General features: G+C 48.4%; 1 long non-coding RNA gene across 1 annotated transcript; it reads left to right on the top strand.

The window, feature by feature from the left end:
* The first annotated feature begins 210 nt into the window (after positions 1 to 210).
* On the top strand, positions 211 to 23285 carry LOC109280254 (uncharacterized). The gene is made up of 5 exons (XR_009455913.1): positions 211 to 481; positions 1978 to 2057; positions 20343 to 20545; positions 22724 to 22852; positions 23067 to 23285. It is a non-coding gene; the product is annotated as an uncharacterized LOC109280254 (long non-coding RNA).
* Positions 23286 to 23518: the final 233 nt, after the last annotated feature.

Below are 23518 nucleotides of genomic sequence, written 5' to 3'. Positions count from 1 at the left end.
TGCGGTTGGGTCTTGAAGGGTTTTTAGTTGAACCCCACAACAATAAATGTGTTGCAGAGGAGGCTAGAAAAGAATGGGGATGGCCTTCAATTGGTACTGAATTTGAATAACACCACAGGGTGATAAATGCCCATTGTGTTTTAGGAGTAATGAATCTCCACTGTCTCCATAGCACAGAAACAGCAGCTGCAACCTGGAGCCAGCCATCTCTTAAAGACACAGCGCCCGCAATGTGGGAGCGAGGAAGGCCACGCTCTCCGCCCGCACCAGCCAGTGCATTGGGTGCCCGGGCTGCGCGCGTGTGTGCGGGCTTTGCACGGCCTGCTTGCACCTCCGGCTTCCCCTTTCTAGCTCCTCGTAGGGCAAAGAGTTAACAGCAGCGGCTGAGGAGGGAGATCTTTTTTTTTTTATTAAGGTTTAAAAAGCCAGGGACTCGGCTCCCCCCCGGTGCATCTCCTCCACGCAGAGATCGGCGCTGCTGGTATTTTGGGTTCGCTTTGCAAATCCTGCCCCCTCTTTCTTCCTCCGTGAAGCCGGGGGTGGGGGGGTTGCATCCTTGTGGCTCTGATTGATTTTTGTGGTTGCAGATGCTTTAAAGTCCGATCACATTCTCCAACTCAGCCTTTTTTTTTTTTTAATGTATTTATCTGAATACACACCTCCTTCCCCTCTCTTCCTCACTACTCGCTCTAGGACTAATGCTAATAGCCCGGGGAGAGATTTGTAGGTCTTCAGACCGGAGAGCAATGTTGCGTTTGGAGCAATTTGCTGCTGTTTAGCTCTTTGTACAGGCTGCAGATGGCAGGGGAGGTGGGGAAGCCTTGGTTGCGAGGCAGGGTGGGACATCAGGAGCTGCTGGGAAATCACCTGTTCCGAAAGGAACCGTTGTAGGTGGTGGTGGGGGAGATTTCAAGGCACTGGATCTGAAGGACTTGGAGGCAGCCCTCCCCCCCGCACACACGCCTGGGGCATCCCTCTGCCTTCGGGCTCCTGCGTTCGCTCCGCTCGCCGCTGCCCCCGGCTGCAGCGAAAGCGTTAAACCGATCCCCGCCGCCTCTCACCGTCCTCCACCCTAAATGGATTGTTGTAATGAAAACAGATAAATAATGCTCATTGTTTCTAGCTAATGAATATTATTGACTTTTAAGCATAGCAGCTGCAATAGCTGCCTTTAAAGAGAACAGGGCATCGTTTGCTGCTCCGAGGAAGCTGCCAAAAGGGATTCAAGGGAGGGCGCGCGGAGATCCCAGCCAATAAATACATAACTGAGCGGAGCAAACAGGCAGAGGCGAAGGAATCGACTGACCTTGGAGGCCCGAAGCTGCAGGGCTGTGCCGGGCTGCCCCGCTCCCTGCCTCCTCTGCAGCCCCAAAGTTGTGGGCAGAGCCTCCCCGCCGCCTCGCTGCTGCTCCCGCAACTTTCTGCAGCTGGGGTTTGATTCCCCCCCTTTCCTTTCCAAACCTCCGCTCTCCTTCCTCTGATCAAACGAAACGCACACGTCTATAACACAGGTGCTGGGCAAACTTCATGCAAGCACTAACTCGCCCACGACTTGAAAATGGACACATTGCAGTGACCAAATCACCCCTGCGGTTCTGCAGAGCAGTAGCACCATTGCAAGCTGGCTTAAAGGCTGGCTTTTCTTTTCAAGATCTACCTACACGTTTTCCAGTCTCCCCTCCACCCCCTTTTGTTTTTGAGTGGTTGCTGGCCTTTTCCTTCAAGGCTGAATTGCACGCTTAGGAGTCAGCTGCGTTTTCGATTCACATCATGGGGATTTTTGCTTGTCTGTCACATTGAACATGGACTGGTGGTGGCAACAGCACTAACTCCTACAATAACTCCTCTCCCTTGTATTTTGAGTCTGTAGAGGCTGGGAGAGTATAGCACATGTCCACTAATAAAGCCAGGAGCGAGGTAAGGGTTTTGGTGGTGGATTAAAAATAATATATTTTTTATTTTATACTCCCTGTATAGGCTGATGAAAGAGAAGGGTCAAGCAGGAGACAGAAAGTCCAAGGCAGGAAGAGTTGACCTTAAAGGACTCTGCTAAACTGGTAAAGAGTTCACTATTTTGGTGCTTTTCTCCTATTTTTTATTATGTTTTCAAACAGCTGTCCAATTTTAAGAATTGTCCCCAACAGGTATTTGCAGGACATCGAGGACCTTATGCCATTCATGTCCACAGGCAAAGTCTGGAGCTGCACCTCTGCGGCTGAGAGCTGCAAACAGTTAATGAGCAGAGAAACATAAGCGGTTTGTGCAGAACCCCTCAGCAACCGGACTCAGTAGTGATGTTGTAGTACTCCAACCACAGGGTAGGCCAGCCAGAGGGCTCCACACTGCCCCTCGAATAAAATCACTGCTAGGAAAGTCAAGATAGCAGTGATGTGCACATGGCTGAGTGCAGGACATGGTCCTGGAGCCCACGACTGGTAGGAGTTAGAGATGGAAATAACCCACCAAGTAATTCTGTCCCATGGTCAGGTCAGAATTGCTTGTCGCAGAACACAGCCCATTCTCTTGTCTGGTCTGCTTCTGAATGTTCCAGGCCACAAGGATTTCATTTATATTATATGTGAATTCCCAATACTTCTTTCCAAGCCAGAAACCTGGCTATTGCATATAGCGCTCAGCACAGTAGTACTGGGGGCCAGTCTCAAAAGAGCCCTGATCCTGCCTCTTAGAGATCAGTCTCCTGTGGCCACCAGTGGGAGTTTGGGTGTGCAGGGCGAGGTGACTGCTTTGGTGACAGATATTATCACTGATAGCTCTAGAGATCAGCAAAAATTAGAAGCTGTGATTTTTTTTTAGAAGTGATCAGTGATTATGAGGGTCACACTTAAATCACATTGAGGGGGTGATTTGCAGAGGATGGGCACCCAGCGTTTCCTGAAAATTTGGTTTCTAGAAGGTTTCTCAAGGTGGGACATCGTTCGTCATTTCTGAATATCATAGTAAGGCAAAAGTGATTTCTAAGCCCTCCCAGTCTATGAGAGCTCCCATGCACTTTCAGCAGCATCATGGTTTTAAAAGTACCTGATGCTAGCATTATAAGGAGGAAAACTTTGTTCTCTCCCTTTAAAAAGAAGTTTGATTTTTCAAAGATGGAAAACTCCCCTTTTTTCCTCATTCTAATTAATTTTCCAAGCTGCATTTAAAAAAATTTAATATAAATGAGAACAATTTTTCAAATTAGAAATCAGAAATAAAACCACCAGCACCACTCAGCAACCTGCTAATGGTGGCAGGAACCCTATAATGGTTTTAAACCATCTTTAGGATCCTGAGGCGCCTTTTTAGGAATTAAAGTCATCTTTTACTTGAAGGTTGCAAAATAATGGGATGCACCCATTGTTGCAGCAAGGAGACCTGGATTGTCTCACAGCCCAGATCCTGCAAGTCTCCTTTTAACTTCTTTTATTTCTTAATGCTCCACCCCCCCTCCTTTTTTTTTTTTATTCTCTCTTTCCAAAATACGGGCTGAGTTAATGAAGTTATGTGATCCTATAAATGTTAATTGTCTAAACTTCTTCTCTTCTCTTTTTTTTTTATCTCTCTCCTCCTTGCTGCTTTCTGCTCCACTTGTAATAAAGAAAATATCTTGGCTGGTCTTAGCTAGTTGCTTGGCAACCTCAATTGAAAAAAAGAGAACAAAATGTAACCAATCCAAAGACAAAGCAAAAGATTTTGGTGACATGTGACCCCTCTATGAAAAGGGCAGCCTTAAACTGTCCCTCATGTCCTTTGCTCCTGACCAGTGGGGCTATTTCCCCCCCCACTTCAGTTTCTTACACCAATAAATATGGATTAGTGAAATACTTTTTCCCACAGTGCTGAAAAGATTGGATTGATCTTTCCACCTCTTTTATGTACCAACCTGACAAGTTTTTAAACAAAATTAACAGGGACGAGTCAAAAGAAGTGAACCAGGTTCTAGAACCTCACAGGCTGTTGGGGGCTGGACGGTGGCGTGGGGGGTGGGGGACTGAATGGCTGAATTCAAACTTCACAGATTTTCAAGGTGGAAAAATGTGCTCTTCTTAAAGAGAACTTTTCACTTCAGCTGCTTTGCTCTAAAGCCTGTGATCTGCTCCTTCAAACTGCAAAATAGCAGATTCAGATATTTGATTTATAGCTACTCCTCCTTCCTCGCGGCTGCTTGGAGAAGGCGCTCTTTCCACGCTTGCATAACAGAAACGGTGCTTTGAGAAATACAATCCACGGTATATTTTAGCAAAAAAACCTTCTCTTTTCCTGCTGGGTCAGAGCGCTTCTCCTTCAGAGGGATTTTTGTCCCTCTCTGTTTTGAGAGCCTCGATACTTCCAGTCTGTAGAGGAAGTCGTCTGCAAAAGAAATTTCATCCTGGAAAAAAACATGATGTCATTGGCTTTATTTCTGAGTACATGCAGGGCAGAACGTGCTGAAACTCTCCTCTCCACCTGATATTCGTCTCCTGGTTTCATATCAGAATAACATCCCTGATCTGTTGAGTAAGCAGAGCATCATTTCACTTTCTTAGTCTGCCTTTTTTGCCTTCCCCTCTGAGCTCTGATCTGACTCTTTTGGAGATCAGATAAAATCCTACGTTTTCCCAGGCTCTTAGAGGAGTGAATGCTTCTTTCATAAGCAACTTCCCTTCCAAAAAAATCACCTTGCCAGTTGCTTTCCTCCCAGAGACTGCCAGGAAAAAAATAGGACAAGGGAAAAAAAAGTCAGTGAACTTGTTTCCAGATTTTTTTCTCTGACGATCCATCCTGAGAAGGGAGAAAAATATTTCTCCTGTAAAAAAATCCTTTAGTTCAATCCCAAAACCCCGCAGCACTCAAATGCAGTCCACGTGGCTGGAGACACAGGTTCTGAGCTCTAAAGAAAAATCTCCGTAAGTTGGACATTTTTTTACGCTTTCTCCTAGATTTCTAAATGTTACAGAAGTCTAAACTTATCCCTGGTGTAACTCAGAGGGCTTAAACCCAGGGGATACCCTGGGATGTCTTTGGAGGGAGTCAGGGGTAGAGGAGAAGGGGGCATTGGATTCTGGATTCAAGTGGTAAACCACTTCTCAGCTGTGTGAAATATACTTAATTACATATCACTCCTAATGCTGTTTGGCTGAAATGATGTGTACTGTATTTATATGTCTCTCAGCTAAAACCTCTGTGTCTGTCTGTCCTTCTATCAATCTCTCTCTTTTATCTAGCTAATTATAATGGCCCATTTCCCAAATCCCAGTGCTGGTGTGTGGCTGGTGGTGCTGGGAGCTGATGCCTTCTCAGCATGCCAAAGGGTTAAGGATCACACAAAGCCCCTTTGATTGGAGCCCACGGATGAGTCACTCATTCTCCTCCAGTGTGTGGACTCTCTCTGGTCCCAGAAGGAAGCAAGTGGCAGTTTATCCTTTAAAAACCCAGCAACTGAGGAGCAGAATAGGGGGAAAGAGGGGTCAGTCCTTTATGACTGCAAGGGGTCCCACCAGGAAAGAAGATCACCTGCTTTTAGCACCTGCCTCTTGCAAGGTTGGTTTTGTAAGTGAAGGAAGTGCATCAGAGGAAATCTGTGGAGCTGTTTATTCTGTTGAAGGCAGATTTGTGTCTGTGTGTTTTGAGGGGTATCCTTTTGAGGGCTCTGATTCTCCCTGAAGCTTGTTGTGGGCCCATTGACTAACCTGTCTGTCCTGCACCACTGCTGCCGCTGCCCCTTGATTCCCCTGGGAGTGAGTATTTGGTCCAGACACAGGTTTGGAAGCTTCCTTTGTCTGATTTTCTCCCCTGACCTTCAGGACATGCTGTTGACTTCCAGCAAATGGAAAGCACCGTTTTCCTGTAGGTGGGAGCCGAAATTGCCACTGCACCTTGTTGCCTCAAAGCAGACGGCAAATGCCATCTGCAACCAGCTCCTGCACCAAGAGGAAAGCCTCCTTGCTTCACTGTCAGGACAGGGGCTGCTTTGCGCACAGTGCTGGTCTCGCAAATGCCGAAGTCAGGCAGCGGGTTGGTTTTCTGGTGGCCTACAGGACTATGGGGATCTCTTGCCAGGGGAGATTTGAACAGTGCTGGGAAGGGTGCACTTGCCTGTGTCGTGGGGCCTAGTCCATGGACTTTACTCTGATGGGGCCAATGCGGAGTGGGAGGCCAGGGTGTTAGTCCTGAGTTCATGAAATTTCAAGGAAATTGGTGATGGAAACAAAGTAGCTCTGGCTTTCCCCTCCATCCACCCCTAGCCGCCCCGTTGCGGTCTTGACTGAACAATGGGCACCACGTGATGCTCCCCATGGGGAGCTGGTGGACCAGCCTGATGGAAATGTCAGTATGAGTTGCTGGGTCTAGTCTCTCCTTTTCAGGGTCAAGGGGGAATGGGAGCTCACTGGGGCTCCAGGCATCTCTTGTTGCCATACAGCTCTTTCTCCCATTGGAGCGCTGACTCCTGACAGATGAGGTTAAAAATTAGATGGGAAGAAGGAGATGCTTTTAGTGTCTTATTAGAAACAGAGATATCTTGGCCCTATCTATAGGGCTGTTTCTCACCACCCTCCCAAGCATCACATAGTCCTTACCACAGACTTCCTGCTGCACACTTTGTTTCCCTCTTGGTGTCCTCCTCTGTGCTTTTCCTCCTAAAGTCCTCTCAGATCAGTTCCCTCGTCTGGCAGGGGCCACCATTTTTCTTCCCTCCCACCCCACAGCCAGTTCTGCAGAGATCAGGGAACTCCCTGTCCTTTTGGATCCTCTCCCTGTTTCCAGCAATGACTTACATCCATGTAAACACTCTGAGGAAGAGCATTCCTCTCCTTGTTTCCCTGTGCCCCATGGCCTGCCTGCTCGGAGCTCATCCCTTCTGCTCCAGCAGCCTTCTCCTCACTGCTGGATCTAGGCACTTGGAGACCCTGGGACCCAAAGGAACCCTCATGGTTTAAAGTGGGGAGAGTCCTACAAGCGAAGGCCTCTCTCAGTGTCCTGGCCACAGTCTGTCCCTGTTTCTTGAGAGAAATGTAGAAGAAAAGAATATAGCTGGGGTTTAATTAAGCTCCCAATTCTTCTCCAGTGTCTAGTCTGAGTGCTTGGGCACCAGAGGCTTCTTAGGGGGTGGGAGCAGAGATATGCTTCTCCTTCCCGTAGGCTACAAAGAAGCAGAGAAGCAGCTCCACCAACAACTGCTCTATCCTTAGCACGAGAGTCTTGTCTCCATCAGCCCCTCTTTGTGCTGAGGAGAAGGGTCTCAATGGATCTGTGCCCTCCAATCCTTGCTGCGTGGCAGCACGCAGGGAGCCCCTGTGCACTGAGGCTTTGCAGTGGGTGAAGGTACACACGTCTCACCCCACTCCTCACTGCCTTGCATTATCACTGTAGCAGTTGTGTGGTGCACAGGTCCTTCGTGCCCATGCAAAGTTGGGATACAGGGCAATGGGCTCATCCCTCAAATGTGTGCTGAAGCACCTTCACAGGGCCTTTCAGTCTCTTTTCTGCTGCTGTTCTCTTCAGTTGTGTTGCTGGGGCTCCACGTTGTTTCTCCATTTTTCAAATCTCCCCAAAATGAGAGCGACCCCAGGGGACGAGCCCTCCCAGGCTGCCCACTGGGATAGATACAGTGACACTGAGAGGAGAAGCTGAACTTGGGCTGTAGTGCACTGGTATTGGGCTACAGAAGCCCTGAGACCCCAACAGCCCCACAGAAAGTCTCTTATGTTGACTTCTGAGGCGAAGTATTCACAACTAAGTCCCTCAACAGCTTTATTGTGCACAACACTTCCCTCAGATTCCCCTGGTGCTGGGAAATGTGGGAAACATGCTGGGCTACTAAGTGCCCATCAGAGCAAGGCGAGAAGGGGCCTCATCTCTGTCCTGCCTAGGGGAAGCAAGGTCTCACAAGTCCACTAGTGGCTGAGCTGTTGCTCTTGCATGGTTTGACCCCAAAGAAAACACAAAGGGGATTTGTAAAAGCCATATTTTCCCATGCGGGAAAATCCTCCATCCTAAGAGAGTTTTCTACCAACTGTCTCCCAAAAAGGGGATCTTTGAAATGACCTGCTGGGTGCTCTCTGCTCAGGCTAGCCTGGGGTGTAGGGATTCTGGCAATCTCCAGAGCCTTGCTTCTCCAGGTCCCACGGCAGTAAAAATGGACAGAGCCTGGACCAGGTCTCTGAAATCTCCCACTGCTATAGCTGCCTGGCTTTTGCACAGCAGGCCCGGCTTAGTCTCTTCCCTACCCTGCAGAACGAGCTGCACAAGAGATGCCCGCGGTGGAAAAGGGAAAAGAAACTGACTTGATATCTCTTAGAGGTGGGTGAGTGAGTGTGGAGGTTGGGTTAAATTAAAATGTAGCCCATGCTGGCAGTGCCAGGGAGTGCATGTGGGGTGGGGAGGCAGATAGGAGGTGTAACAGGTAGGATCTGGCCCCCTACCCTAGAAGATGGCTCCTGTAACACAATAATTCTGTTCCTTTCCCGAGCCGAGAGCCGAGAGCCGGAGCCCCTTTCCCAGCTCCGAGCCCTTTTGTCTCTCCTTTGTGATGGAAAGAGTCCCTCCTAAATCAATTCCATGACACTGTTATTGTTTCCTCACTAAGAGTTTTTAAACTTTTCCCCCCCAAGGTCAGGAATGTGGCCAGTTGCTATTGGGATGGTGGAGCATGGGTGGGTGGGGGTGGGGGTGAAGGGTCACACTGGCTCTGCGGGTCATCTGAAAACAAAACCTTTTGAAATACCTACTCTCCATCACTGCCAACATTGTCTCCTGCCAGCAGGGGCCTGGCACGGACCGTCAATGGCTCCAGCCCCAGCCGCTGTCCACCGCAGCGGTCAGCATCTGGGAATGGACAGAAGGTTATTGTGTGTGAAATAGCTTTGTTTTCAGTCACAGCTGCCCGGGTTTGGACTGGAACTGACCGAAAGTCCTGGTGGGTGGGAGAGAAGGGAGCGAGAGGAGGGGGGTGCGGAGGATTGTGAGAGTATGGGTCACTGAATCCGAGAGGGAGTTCCCACCTCACCAGGGCAAAGACCTCTGATGCTCAGGGTTTAGTTCCAGGCTAACAAAGTCCCTTGATTTTTATCCTTAGGAAAGTGGGAGATTTATTACAAGGAAAAGAAAAAGTCTATCTCTCTTTCTCCCCAAAAAGACATAAGGATCCCTGCCTGCCAGTACTGAGCCTCCATTGTCAGGAGTTGGTCTCTGAAGCCTGAGATGGAGAGTCCTTGGGAGCTCATCACCTTGGGTCTTGTTCTCTAGATCTGGGAGAATTATAGAATCAGAGGCATCAGAGCTCATCATCTGCCTCCCCCAGGCCACATCCCCTCGGACAGCGCAGGATTGTCCCCCGTAGAGGATGTACAGAGGATTCGCCTGTTGTATGCAGTGGGGGGCTCCACCACATTTTGTGCTTGACAGTTTCATAGGTGAACAGACCTCATTCTCCAGGAAGCTTCTCCTGATTTGCAGCCTGCATTCCCCATTCTTTAGGTTAGACTCATGACTCTCTTTGTATTGGGAACAATCCCTTTGTTTTGGGAACAATCCTTTTATGTCCCTGGGAAGGGTCACTTTTCAAAGAGGGGGCCATCTTTTTTGCATTCTACTTTGTAACTCATTGGTTGACCAAAAGCAGCATGGCCGCTCCATGCCAAGGCCATGCTGAGCACAGACAGAGTTCATGGTCTTTCAGTGGGAGTTTTTTATGTCCTCTGGGAAAAGAATAAAGTCCCTGTGGGCTCTGCACTCGGGGTGCTTGACAGTCCAGCCATGGGACACAAACAGCTCCTGCTTGAAGTAAAGGGTAGTTGCTTATATCCCATGGAGGTAGAATTGGGCTCTTGGGTATGTCAAGGCCATTTCTGCTTGGTAGGGTTGGGGACCCTCTGCCTGTTTGTGATTTGGGCTAAAACTTCTGCTTCTCACATTTGTGACTGCTCTAGGGGATGGGGATGAGGGAAGGGAGGTGTCAGTGACATCTTTTGCCTTCTTGTTCCTCACTGTTGTACAAGCCTTTTAATGCCATCGGCAGCCTTTAGGCTGCAGTAAGATATGCCAGTGCACTACTGGCCCAGGATCAGGGGAGCTCAGAGGCACCCTTTGCAACACTTTCCTGATCTGTGTTGTCTGTGCATTGACCATTATCGATCTGAGATCTGGGCCACACAGCTCAAGTAAGTGTCCAAATGGTTAGAGGCTGAACCAAAGCTTATCCAGACTGTGTGGGTCTAGGAATCAGTCTGGGGCACTCCGTGTCCTCCCTTATCTTCTCCAAGTTGAGTCTCTGGTTTCTGGTTCAGCTGAATCCTTTTTTTCTCTAAGTGACTGCCCTTTTCCTAGTCCTGCCCTTTGTTTTCTCAGGACTTTCAGTTGGGCCCCTGTCCTATGCCAGACCCTCCACCCATGCCTCCAGTGCCTGGGCTGGATTTTCCTTCTTACAGAGAAAAGAGCCCCAGCTGTAGTCACTTCCACCGCTAGTGTTTTCATGGTGCCACAGGAACATGTGGTGCCTTACAGATGTAGAAGGAAAGCAGGCCCCTGCCTTGTAGCTCAGGGGCCCATGACTACAACAAAGCCTATTTTCTTTCTTCTTGTGGCCTTAGCTGAGGCATGACAGCTGAACCTTTCTACCCCCCCGATGCTGCCCAGATGCCTTCGGTGTGTCTGCTACCTCGACAGCTATTGGCAAAGAGCAAGTATCTTTCTCTCAAGCTGCCTAGGCAGCCCATTTATGCTCTGTGTCTATGGCTGCTTTTAGAGCTGCTCACTCACACTGCCTGTGCCAGGACATTTTGAGTTTGGTCTCCTGAACTGGATGGCCAGCCAAGAGAGGCCAGTGAGGTAGCACATATGACTTGGCACATAGCTCTTACAGAGCTGCTCCTTCTGTAAGCAGGTGTCTTTTCATGTTGGCTTTAGTCTTCTCTGCTCCATCAGGCACCTTTGTAACATCCTTGTGTGTCTATTACAGGCCAGTCCTACCTGGCTACAGCATCTTCAGACAGAGGACCTCAGTGCACGTCAAAAATGGACTAAGTCTCCAAATCCCCCTGGGAGCCAGGAGTGAGATTACCACTATCTGACAGATGGGGAAATTGAGGAATGGAGTTATTAAACAGCTTGTCTGAGAGCACACAACAACTTGTAGCTGGATATAGACCCCAGGAATCCTGCACCTAAGCCACTAGCCCATTTTTTTTCCAGATGGCTTTCACCCTGAGCCCAGTGGTGGCCATATTCAACTTAAAGGGATGAACGTGGCATATCTGCTTGTATCTGAGGAGCAATGACGTGGGCGACTCTTCGTTGTTCCAGCATCACTAAGTAACTCTTCATCTAGGAGTTGTTGGTGGGCCAGGAAAGCCTCCAGCCACTCAAGAATTACCCTCAGCTTGCTCTGGATTGGCTGATGCTCTGCTACAGCCTTCCGTGCATGTACACATCTGCAGTAGAACATCAGTGCAATCTCCGCAGATAGGGCTTGCATCTGACGTGGCAAGGATATCTGTCCAGACTGAACGTGGTTGTCCCAAAATGACTTTCAATATGAACTCACACCAGCACAACCTGCCTAATGAATCACAGCAGCCAACAACATTAGTCCTCCTCTCCCCTGCCAAACAGACTGCCATGTACTGTCCTGTAACACAGGGTAGGTCTGTAGTTCCTGTTCATTAGTATCACGTATGCAGGTCTAACTTCCTCTCCAGAGTTGGCGGGAGGAAATCACCAGTTCTCAGCACTCTTAGGATTCAAATGCTTGTGCTTGTAACTGGGGACCACTCCATCTTGCCAAGTCCTCCTTTGGGGGGGGGGGGAATGCACTTAAAATATCCAGATTACAGCATGGCACCATTATTCTTAAATGCCCAGGAGACTCGCTTATTGAAGAACAAAACAGATGCAAAAGGTAGCAACTCCCAGCAAAAAGGAATAGATTTAGCAGAAAATTGGAACAAAAACAGTTCTGAGGAGCACAGTTGGCCTTAGCCTTCTAATCTATAAAACAGCTGGATTTGGAAGAAAACAGCTGGGATGGGCACAAGTTTCTCAGGAACAGTCAGAAATATTCACTGAAGAGCATGCCGGCTACCTTCTCTGCACAGTTTCCCTGGAGAGAGAAGGCTTTGTGCAAGGAAAACAACAAGATGCCTCTGTGACCCTCCTCTCTGTCCATACCACCAACTTCCATCCTGGATGGTAAAGAAGGTGTGTGTGCCAGAGTGCGACTTGGAATAGCATCCAACAGCAAAGAGTTTCTTTACTGCCTGATCCATCTCCACCTCTGAGGCTTCACGTTAGTGTCTGGTAAGGATCATCCTGTGTCTGGGATACTGTTGGAATCTACATCCAGTGCTTTTCCTGCATTACAGATCACCACGTGGATAGGTATAGTATGGGTGAGCTGAATTTCCCTTTCCAGTAGTCCAGTTTTGTGCCTCTCCCATATACTTGATTGAAATGTCTTCCTCACCAAGAGTATGTAACAAAGCTGTAGATATGTTGCAGTGAGGATGAGCAGATGCAGAGTGCTGTACATCACAGATTCAGGTCTGCCCAAGGTTATTTGTAACTGACTGTTAGAATTTGAAGGCATGGGTTTGGTAGATCTCAGCCTATTTCCTAGTTTCTTTCCTCCTTGCACAACACTTCCCCATTCTCAGCAACATTCTGCTGTCAGCTTTTCTTGCCAGCCGGCTTATCTGAGTCCATGTTTGTAAGGAGCAGAATAGACCTCCAGGCCTGTGTAAATGTTGCATAATATTGACTTTGTTGGCAGAGTGGCTAAGGACGGGATGCAAGACTGAGAGACTTTGGTAGGGCAGTGCCTGCATGGATGACCATGTTGCAACTCTGTATGGAAGACCATCAGCAAGCTCGAGGGGTGGCCACTGCAAGCCCTTTCCTGCCTTACATTTATGATAAAGAGTAATGGTATTAAACAGGGAGATTCACATGACAGTGAGTCTTAGCTGTGTCCACTCCTGGTCTCACAGTGCTCTATTGCTCTGTAACAAATGCTAGGGTACTTTGGGGTGAAAGAAGCTGAATTCTGTAAAACTCTGTTCCCTTCTAATTGGGCAGCTGAACTCAGTTCTCATCAGCTAACTCTGAGAATGGATGGATTTGCTGTAGAGGGTGTGGATTGGACCAAATTAAATGAAGAGTCATCAAGAGGAACAGACAGGGAGCGATGCAGAACACTTACATTTCCTGTCTGGATTGAAATGAACTGAGTGCTCCAGTGGCAATGTGCATTGTGGACAGTGCATTACATGCCCAAGGCAGGAAGGTGTGGGTGGTACATATAAAGTTTGCTGAGCCCTGGGATCTGTTTAGAGCAAGGCATGTACATGGCTGGTCTGGATATGCCTAAGTGTGAGATATTTCTGGGTGAACTGGGTGTACATATTACATTCATAAGTGTATTTGCCGGTAGGTTTGGGGATGATGGGCAGGATGAATAAGCACGTGTGTGTGTGTGTACAGGAGAGGCTTATGACGCACCTAGTTGTGATATGCCTGTCCATGGAAGAGGTGTGTTATATAGCTGTCTACATTGGGCATATGAGTGGTGTGGGAAACAGGAATGGCTGTATTATAGGTGTCTGTGTTCAAACACACAGCTGCTACTACCAGTGTATGTAGTGATGGCACCAATGCACAATTTGGCATGATCAGCAGCATCTGTGGGGGAGAGTTCAGGGCTGGAACAGCAGGATTATTGCAGGTCAAGAGTGAGGGGTTAGGGCAGAGCTCTGGGGGATCATAGGGATAGAATTACAGGGGCAATTTTGGCTAGGATTAGGGTGCGTTAATGCAGCATCTGGAAAGGCATGGGTGGAATATTAACAAGTGTGCTGCCTGCCCTGATGGGTTGCCTCTAGTAGTTCTACATAGGGAAGATACTATGGTACCTCTTGCAGTCTTGCTCCTGCTACCAGTGCTTTATCTGCAGCACTTTTGTGCATCCACAGCTCATTCATTTGGTGAGGAATGCACTGGTTGGCCTGCTCAGTGGTGGTGACTGAGAACAGGTGGCAGAGAGTATGGCCAGCTCTAGTTACACCCATTCTTGGTAACAGGGAGATATAAGGTGTATGGAAGGGGGGAGTTTTCAAACTACTTTGAAAGATGACAATTTTTTTCTACTATGTGTATAGCTCCATTTACAGGTCAGCTCTCTGACTAGCCAGGGGCCTGGGTACTGCTCCCTTGGTACCTGCTGATACTGTTCCTGTATCAACCAGCTGAATTGCTTGTGAGCCTGCATAGGAAGGTGGCATTCTTGTTAGCCTAGAAGAGGACACTCAGCTCAAGTACTGGATTCTGGTTCCTTAGCCTGGGTGGGAGCTGGCTGATAGGGCTGCAGACTAGCACTGCTTGGGAAGGACTACGTTCTCTTGTGAAAAATGTTGGCAAAAATTTAAAAGAAATAAATTGTGCAGCCCTTTCCTACCCCTGCCCCCACCCCAAAACATGAACTCTGTACTTCTCATGTTTTTAGCAAAGGGAGAATTTTAAAACAGAGAAAATGTCCAAGTGACAGCCAAAGAGGATTCAGTATTAAGGCCTGGCTTTCAGATCTGTCTAAGCTACTAGAGTAGATCACAGGTGCCCATTTCTGCCAGTGTCACGCTGCTGAGTGCAAGTGACAAGTTTTCTGGGCCTGGGCTGGTGTGAGGAGGAGGTCTGCGGTGAGATGAAGGCCAGATCAACCTTGTCAGCCATCTCTTGACCTACAGATACGGCAATTGTGGAAGACGATCATCCTTGAATGCGAGGGATTGCCAAAGAAGAAACTCTGTCCTTCCTGAGGGAGGAAGGAGATGGGAAATTGGTTTCAGGATGTAGAGTGAGAAGAACAGTGAAGGGAAAGGAAGGAAGCCCAGGGCAGGGAGAGGAGCAGTGGGGCTCTGGGTATCAGTGTGAGAGCAAGGAACTGGAGTCTCCAGGTGCAAGCGGGAAAGCTCAAGTGCCTTTCAGCAGAACCCTTCTGCTTTGCTTGGGTGTGCAGCTGGGAAGCATAGAAAGACTCCCACTTGCGGTGGAAACCTGGGCTGGGTCATCTGACTGGCTGTTCTACCTGAAGATGTCCCTGATGTGATAACTCTGGCTTGCATCCAGGCTGGCTCCCCGGCTAAGTCTGGGGCACTGGCACCATCTATGGGTTCTGGTTGAAAGTACATGTAGGTGACTTACCCTTGGAGGGAACAGCAGTGGGGATTCCTAGCCAGGGCTTGTAGCATTGCCTGGCATTAGGGCTGCCTTATACTTCTCCCTGTAACACCTGACTTTCAGTAGCTTATCACTAAATTTTATCTGTTTGGGCGGAAATTTTCCAGGTCAGATGTCTGCTTCCAGTTGAAAGGAAAATTTCAGGCAAAACCATTATTATTGCCTGACAAATTCAGGGAATAATACATTGTTTTATCCGTTTAAACATCCCTGGCAACTTTTAATCAAGCAATTTCACAACCTAATACTTTGAAGGAGGGAGTTGAAATTTTCTGTCTCCAGGAAAATCTGCCCAGATTTGACTGATTTTTAAGCTGTAACAGTGAAGACATGCGCAGTAGAGATGTGTGTGTGCGTGCGTGTGTGCATGCACATGCGCGTGTGCACACGGTCAAGTTCCACCCTCTGGATATTTAGTTACAACAAATCCTGAATGTTTATGATGTGGATGCTGACATTATGACACTGCAGATGCTGGGTTTGCTGGACGGGATGCAGCCGAGGGATTTCCAGGTTGTTTTCCCAAGCTCTGCCCATTGCTGTGCGACCCTTGATGAACCACTTCACTTATTTGTGTCCCGGTTTCCATCTGCCAAACCGGGATCATGACCCACCCTTCTTTGTAAAGCTATTGGAGTTCTAAGCTGCAAGGTGGGGTTGGGTTGCCAGTTATTAGCAACCCCTTAGCAACCCGGCGGTAGGCAGAGAGAGGGCTGGGATTTCTGAAGTGATACCTCCAAGGGTTGGTTACAGCTCATATCAGACAGGAAGGGGACATGCAGGCCTAGGGGCTTCCCTCTGGCTGTGTCTGCTGAAGCTGTTGCCAGTGGCATTTACACTAATGTCAGGCAAGGTGTCAGCTGTCACCCTTCCCAGTCCATCATGAATGGCTGTTCTCAGATCTGGAATGGGAGTGTGGCCCTGGGGAGCCACAGTGTCTTCTTTCCTTCCTGCTTCTGCCCTTTCCCATCTTCCTGCAATCTTTTTTAGATAATCGTGCAGACGGTAGTGACACCTGCTGGTAGACCATAGCAAAGGGCAATCTTTTTGCTAAAGATTTAGCTAATGCTAACTAAACTATCAGCCTGTGATCTCTGTAACCCTACCTGTGCTCCATGTCCAAGCAGATGGATTCACTTTAAGGTGAAGGAATGATGGACATTCCTCCTATAACTTTGCAAACTGTAAAGCCAGTGCTCTTTTTGTAGCTGGAAGTGTAGCATTTGCAAAGCATCATACTCTTCTACTGTACCACCTTCTCAGATCCTAAACTGGTTGGCACTGGAAAGCTGCCAGCTGGGATGCTGTATAAAGACGGAGGCAGGTTTTGTGTTACAGGCTGTAAACAAGATGTCAGTGGATTGGAGCCTTCAGCTTTCTTGTGTGATTTTGAGAGAGCCTTTCATTTCTTAAGGGTTTGAGTCCTCCTCTTAACAACAGGACAGCAGCACTTCCCCATCTGAAGCATGTCAGGAGGTACTTAGATGTTCTGGCGATACAGGTGTGGTAAGTATGTATATCAGGGTGAGGAGAAATGAAACAATCTGCTTTAAACCTTGGTTTACTTGAATCCATTGTAACTGGTTCATTTGTCTGCTTTGTCTAAATGTAATCTGAAGCCAAACTGTGATAATTTACTACCAATTTTATTAAGGGGAAGTGACTACCCATTTTTTTCAGGGAAAGTGATTGCAGTTTAGCTTCTCTTATTGCAGGATGGGCGTGGACTCATGAAATAGTTATAACATATCGGCTAACACGTTCTCCCGAGTAAGAAATCCCCCACCTCAAAGTGATAAAATGATTTAATCTGTCACATATACTGAGTTAGGAGACAGAGTCAGTATTTAGGCATGGTCTGTGATGATAGGGATGGTTGTTGGCAGGTACATGTCTCCCACCCACCAGCTGCCTGGCTGTTTTCTCTATCCAGGTACTTCTATTTCTGGGATTCACCAGGGTAGCAGGTCTTCCTTACAGGAGAGGGGAGAGCGTGTGTTTGTGCTGCACTTCCACATCCCATGTGCCCAGCAGGTGAACGGGCCAGTGGAGGAGGGTTCAGCTCCATCCTCTTTTGAACCCCTGTTCAGGGAGTTGAAGTCTGCTATTCAGTCCTCCCTCAGTCTTCTTTTCTCCAGGCTAAATAAGCCCAGTTCCCTCAGCCTTTCCTCCTAAGTCATGTCCCCCAGCCACCTCACCATTTTCACTGCCTTCTGCTGGACTCTCTCCAATTTATCCACATCCTTTCTGTAGTGGGGGCCCAAACCTGGAGGGGAAGAATCATTTCCCTCGATCTGCAGGCAACACTCTTACTAATGCAGCCCAGTATGCCATTAACCTTCTTCATAACAAGGGCACACTGTTGGCTCATATTCAGTGTATTGTCCACTGAACCTCAGGACAGGGAATATGCTAGAAAGTGGTTTCCACCAGGAACAATAGGACAACTAGTGCCCGGATCCCAGAGTGAGTGGATCAGAAGGACTGTGTCCTTCGCATCTCTGAAGCTGCTCAAATTTAAAGCTGATTTAATTGCTCCTATGTCGAGGGCTCTTGGCTGTGTCTGTGGGCTGCTTTGGGATGAGATGATGACACAGTGAGATCCCTCTAGCTCCATGCAGCGTTGGAAAGGCTGCAGGCTAGAAGAGCTTCCTGGCGCAGCGTGGCTGAGCTCATCCATCCCCCCCAAACCACTTCAGCAGGTGCCTCTGTCCTCAGGAACGACCTGTAGACAAGTAATCCAGTCCGTGGACTTGGCTAGGGCAAAACCTCGGTGCCTCTTGAGTGTGAGCAGCTGTGCTCTGCTGACACTAGATGGCAACAGATTGCTGCAGTAGAGAGAAAGGCTCCCTGGAAAAAGGAGACCCAGAGCTGCTGCTGGAGGGTCAGTCGCACAACCAAGCCTTCAGGGGCTGGGCACTTGAGAGGTTCCTCGTAGGGCCCTCAAGGAGTGGGTTTAATACATGACCCCTTTAAGGGCTGAGAAACCCAATTATCTGGCCTCGCCCTTGGCTAAATGAGTGCGAGTCATCCAGGTGGCAGGTGGGACAAGTGAGGAGTCCATGCCTTCACCTCTGCCAGGGGCCACCAGCTCAGTTTGGACTCAGTCCTCTTTGCTCTACAAGACATGTCTGATGAGTTCTTGGCTGTGAGATGGGAGATGAAGGACAGGGTTTTTGTGCTGACACTTGGCACCGTTCCTAAGGCCAGCGGGCATGCAGCGCTACAGTTATTCTGGAAGCTGCTCTGAGCACAGCTCAGACATGGCTAAATCCCCATCGTCAGCCTTCTCAGTCCCATGCAGGCCACTTTTATAAGCTATAAAACAGCGCAAGAAAAGGAATCAACTTCCACGCTTCATTGACATGCACCAAACCAGGGAGTTGCTAACAACATGCTGATTAACAGCAAGTAATTCTTACTTTCCTGTTCCTTCTTCCACCCATCTCTCCCAAGGTGCTTGGCAGACCATTATAATCTCACACTCACGACTCATCTCGGAGACGACAATTTCTACCCCGTAGTTAAGATGGGAAAACTGAGGCACAATGAGGTGAAATCCAAGGATATAAGCCAGTGAGCAGAGAGCCCATACTTGCTGACCCAGAGACCTTTAATTTAGCCAGGAAAGGGAGCAACTTCAGCTTGTTAATTCCTTGCACCAGATTTTGGGAGGACCTATTAGCAGGGAAGGAGTGAATCTCTTATGAAGAATAGATCTCTGGCGAACCCTGCTGTGGTATTTGCCTCTATGACTCCCTGCAGCAGCGAGGCTCGAGGGTCGTGGGCTGACCATGTGCTGTGTTGAGCTGTGTTCCCTTCCCCTTAGTTCTTCATTCATTATGTTTTCATTTCATGTTTCCAGGTTATAGAACTTGCTCTGGTCCTTTGGATAAGTGTATGGGCTTCGGGACATTCAGAAAGCTCCATTCTCATAACAGAAGTTGGATATTAAGATATCTGTGGTGATAGATAAACTCATTGAGTTCCTGATCCCACAGTCCATGGAGGTGCCCAGGATGTGTTTTAGGTGGACCTGGGATCTAGTGCTCTCTGAACAATCCATACAACCCTTTCCTAAATTCTTTCTAGCCCTACACATTTAGGTCAGGAGAAGGGAGTGGAGCATACAAGGACATTCACTTCATTGAGAAGAGAAGTGCTTTTTCCACATTTGACACTATGGGTGCCCATACACATGCTCAGGGGGGGTTGTTTTAATTGGAGCGGTTCCCAGAAAGCTGCTTGAATTAAAATGCCATAGTCTTACATGTATTAAGCCCCCGTGCATTTAAAAATGCCCTCAGGATGATTGAATTAAAGCTCATTAGCTCAGTTTTAGTTAAAGCGCCCCAGCAGCCATTTTTAAACCCACAGGGGCTTATACACATGGGATGCTTGTACATGTGATAGGGTTTTAGTCCTTAGGGTTGCATTCTATGCCCCCTAAATTGAAATGGCGAGTTTTTAATTTAAACAGTGTGTTTTATTTTTCTGTTACAGTATATACGTTATGTCCTGGTGGCCACAGTTACCTGCTGAAGGCAGACGTGGTGAGGGGCCTGATCCCTTTTTTCTGCGGGGCCTGCCTGCCTCTCCCACAGCTGTGGGGCAAGCTAACTAACGGCTGCAGTGTTCCAAGTTGCAGCGTTGCAAACTAAAGTACATTGGGATGTGGTTTAGTTTACAACAAAGAAAACATTTAAAACTCACAAAACTCGTGTATGTGTAGTGTGTGACTCCATTAAGCCATACACACGGAAATTTTCGTCGTGTGTACATGTGACGATGCCACAATGTACAGGCATCCATGATGCTGCAGCAACACTAGAGCGTTCTAATTGGAACACATTAGAGCATGTGTATAGGCACCCTATATAGCACTGTGGCACAGACCCCTATCACTTGAGCTAAAGAAATAATTTTGCTAACCGATAGCAGTAGAAAGTTGCTCTACTTTAGTGGTCTTCAGTAGTAGCTGGGCCACTAGAGTATAGCAGCCTTCTACTGCTATCTGTTAGCAGAATTATTTCTTTAGCTCGAGTGATGGGGGTCTGTGCCACAGTGCTAAAGTTTCCAAGTTCCTGTGGAAAAACACAAATGCTGCTCCCCTTCCAACTCTTCTCTATTTCCTCTTCCAGGTTCTGCGCATTCTCTGCTTGATGTTGTTATGAAGGTTTTCCCTCGGCTGGTTTCTGCTCTACCCTTTAAGATGTCACAGGGGCAAAACAAAGACGGCATCGGGGCAGGTTTTACAGCAGCTGTCCTGAGCAAGGATGGAAGGCATCTGCCTGGTTTATCAGAGTAGCTGGTGCTCTCGAACTGGTCAGTAATCAGCAGGCAGGTATGCTAAGCTAATCTAGGCTATACTTGAATGTAATGTAATTCACCATATTCCTCGCAGGTCCCAGCCAAACCCTGGCAATGGGTTCTAGGTAGACGTAGCTGAATTGCTTGTTATGAAAAGCTCTCTCTCTGACAGATTTGGCCCTTTTTTCCCCACTCGAAAATTGTCTGAGAGCAGATCATGGCATTTACAAAATTGCTGTTTGCCCAACATACTGAAGCCGGGGAATCTTTTGGAAACGGTGTGCCACAAGCATCCTTTCCAGGTGCACGATTGGTTAGCAGAGTCAGCTGGGGTTGGTCCTGTTCCCTGATTGGATGAGTTGCTTTGGCCCAACAGGAATGTGTTAAGAAGCAAATATAATTTTGTGGTGAAACGGCTCAGGGATGGGCCTGGTGTGTTTGCCGCACGGTTTTGCATGCACAGCTGGTCATGGAGAAAGGGACACGCATGCAAAGGTGGTAGAATCAGTGTGTGTTCTCAGAATTTGTTTTTTTTAATTTGTAGCCACGGCTAAATTAGCCAAAACTAATGCCAAATCCAAGTGTCCAGAACCATAAGTGGCCCTGCTACCAGCAAATGTCCTCCACCTGCGTCTGGAGCTTCAGATGTCTCCAAAACCTTTGGTGGGCATCCTACTTGCAGGCTCAAGCCCAGAGCCTTGGGGTTCATATGCCCCTGAGCTTTGCTTGCCCTCAGCCGTCTTGCCCTTGGAGCAAGCAAGGAAAGAGCCTCCCATTTCCACTAATTGGGCGTGAAGCCGCTGCACCTCAGTGGGTACTGAACTACGCCAGAAGAGCAGTTCTCCTGTGACGTGCTTTAGGAAAACTGCCTTCTTGGACATAGATCTATGGTATTTCCCCTGCCAGTAAGAAGCCACTACACTTGTCTTGAGCTTTCAAGAAGCTGAGAAATACACCTGGCTCACTGCCCTTGCTACTCACCCAGCTCTGAGGGGCAGGGAGGCCAGAGGGCTGTCTGTGTCACCTGCTTGCACTAGACGAGGGTGAAATTCTGCCACACTTGCAAGTGGAATAAAATGATGATGGTTATCCCTTAGCTTGCTCCTGTGGCCATATGGCTGAGGGCAAGCAAAAACTCAGGGGCATCCAAACCCCAAGTCATCCAAACCCCAGGCTTGGGCCTGCACATAGGATGCTTGATGAAAGATTTGGAAGTATCTGAAGCCCCAGGCTGAAAACTTCAGGGTGGAGGATACTTGTCGGTGGTAGAACCACATAAGGTTCTTGAATGATTCAAAGGATTTAGAACTGATCTGGCTGACCTGGCTAATTGGACCTGGGACATGAAAAAATTTCCTTAAAAATAATAATAAAAAAATAAATTAAAAAATGATAATGGTTATCAAGCAGGGGAGATGCTATGAGGTGGGTTTGGGCCCAGGTAGTTTTACTTGTGTGGAAAGGGAGATACCTTTCTCGGCCTTGAATGACTTGGTATAGTTAGAGGGTGAAGGCCTGTCCCTTGCAGCATGGGTAGATTGACACTTGCAAAAGTCTACAAATACCTCCAAATGCGAGCATCTTGGCTACACAATTTATGATGATGGAAGATTGCTCTTGGGCTTTCCCTCTAGCTTGCTCTTTTGGCCTTTTGGCTAGGGGCAAGCAAGATTAGCGGGCAGATGCAGAGCTGTCCCTTGGTTATGGTGAAACAGGGCGACTGCCTTGGGCCCTATGCTTTGGAGGGGCCCCACAGAGCTGGACAGAGTGACCGAGGCCCTTCCTGTGGGGCCTGCCTGGAGCTGGCGGCTCAGCCCCCGCGCCACTGAAGAAGCACGGAGATGCCTGTCCCCTTTGCGGAGGTACCGCAGCGCTGCACAGTGTTAAGGGGGCCCTGCACCTCTCTAGAGTCGGCTCTGGGCATATGAGCTCTAAGGCCTCCAGGCTTGGGGCTTGCACATAGGATTCCTGCCATGGATTTGGGAATTTGTGAAGTCCCAGACTGCAATGTGAACCGGAACAGGGTGTGTGTGTGTGTGTGTGTGTGTGTGTAAGAGTTAGGTGTATGTATGTATATGTGTATGTATATATTTGTCATATATATTTATTTAGATATATATATATAGGGTGTGTGTGTGTGTGTATTTATATTTAGGTATATATATTTGCAAAAAAGGAGGGAAATGCACATTCCATTCCTCTTGCTTTCCAGGAGATCTGGTCTCTGCTGCAGGCAGTGCCTCTGGATTCCAGCTCACAGATGGTACAGACATGGCCAGACACAGGCATGGGTGAACCGGGCTGACACCCGGCGCTTGGACAGAACGTGGGCCCAAAAATGGTGATTTTTATTGTTATTATTATTATCATCTCTGGCAAAGGGGGGCCAATACTAAAAGTTCACCCGGGGCCACCAGGAGTCTAGGTACAGTGCTGGGTACAGATGGAAAGTTTGGTCCTGTCCAGTCCCTCTCCCCGCCAATAAAGAGCTGTTTCGGGGGAGGTGGGGGTACATTTTCAGAGGGCTTTGTCTGATCTACTTTTAAATGTTCCAGCGCTAGGATTTACTGGCTGAAGCTGCTGCTGTATCATATGGGCTCAAAGCCCAGGGCACTGTGGCCCCTTAATAGTGACTTTGCTGGAGTAAAGCAGCCATAACATAAAGGCACTGTGAAAGCCCCATGTTGGACATACACTGGACATGGAGAAAGGGTCAGGAGACCAGCCCTGTGGCACCTCCAGGTGCAGGGGGCACCGCCAAGTGTTTTGGGAGGTGAGTGGATCATTTGGGACAGAAGTGACTAGGAGGGCCATGGCAGATCTCAGTGTGCAGGCTGTGCCAGATGCCTGGCTTGCTCTGCAGTCCCAACACTGGAAGAAAGCACAGAGGTAGCACAAAGCTGCCCGTCCCCTGTGCCATGGTAGTCCCAGCACAGGCACCTCCCAAGCCCAGAGAGGCTGCAGGCTGTGATTTCAGGTGCCCTCAAGGTGAGACGAGATGGCTGGG

This window comes from Alligator mississippiensis, chromosome 12 (genome assembly GCF_030867095.1).
Source record: "Alligator mississippiensis isolate rAllMis1 chromosome 12, rAllMis1, whole genome shotgun sequence".
In the NCBI taxonomy this organism is placed as follows: domain Eukaryota; kingdom Metazoa; phylum Chordata; order Crocodylia; family Alligatoridae; genus Alligator; species Alligator mississippiensis.
Note: the sequence above shows the minus strand (reverse complement) of the source record. Positions and strands in the feature narration are given on the sequence as shown.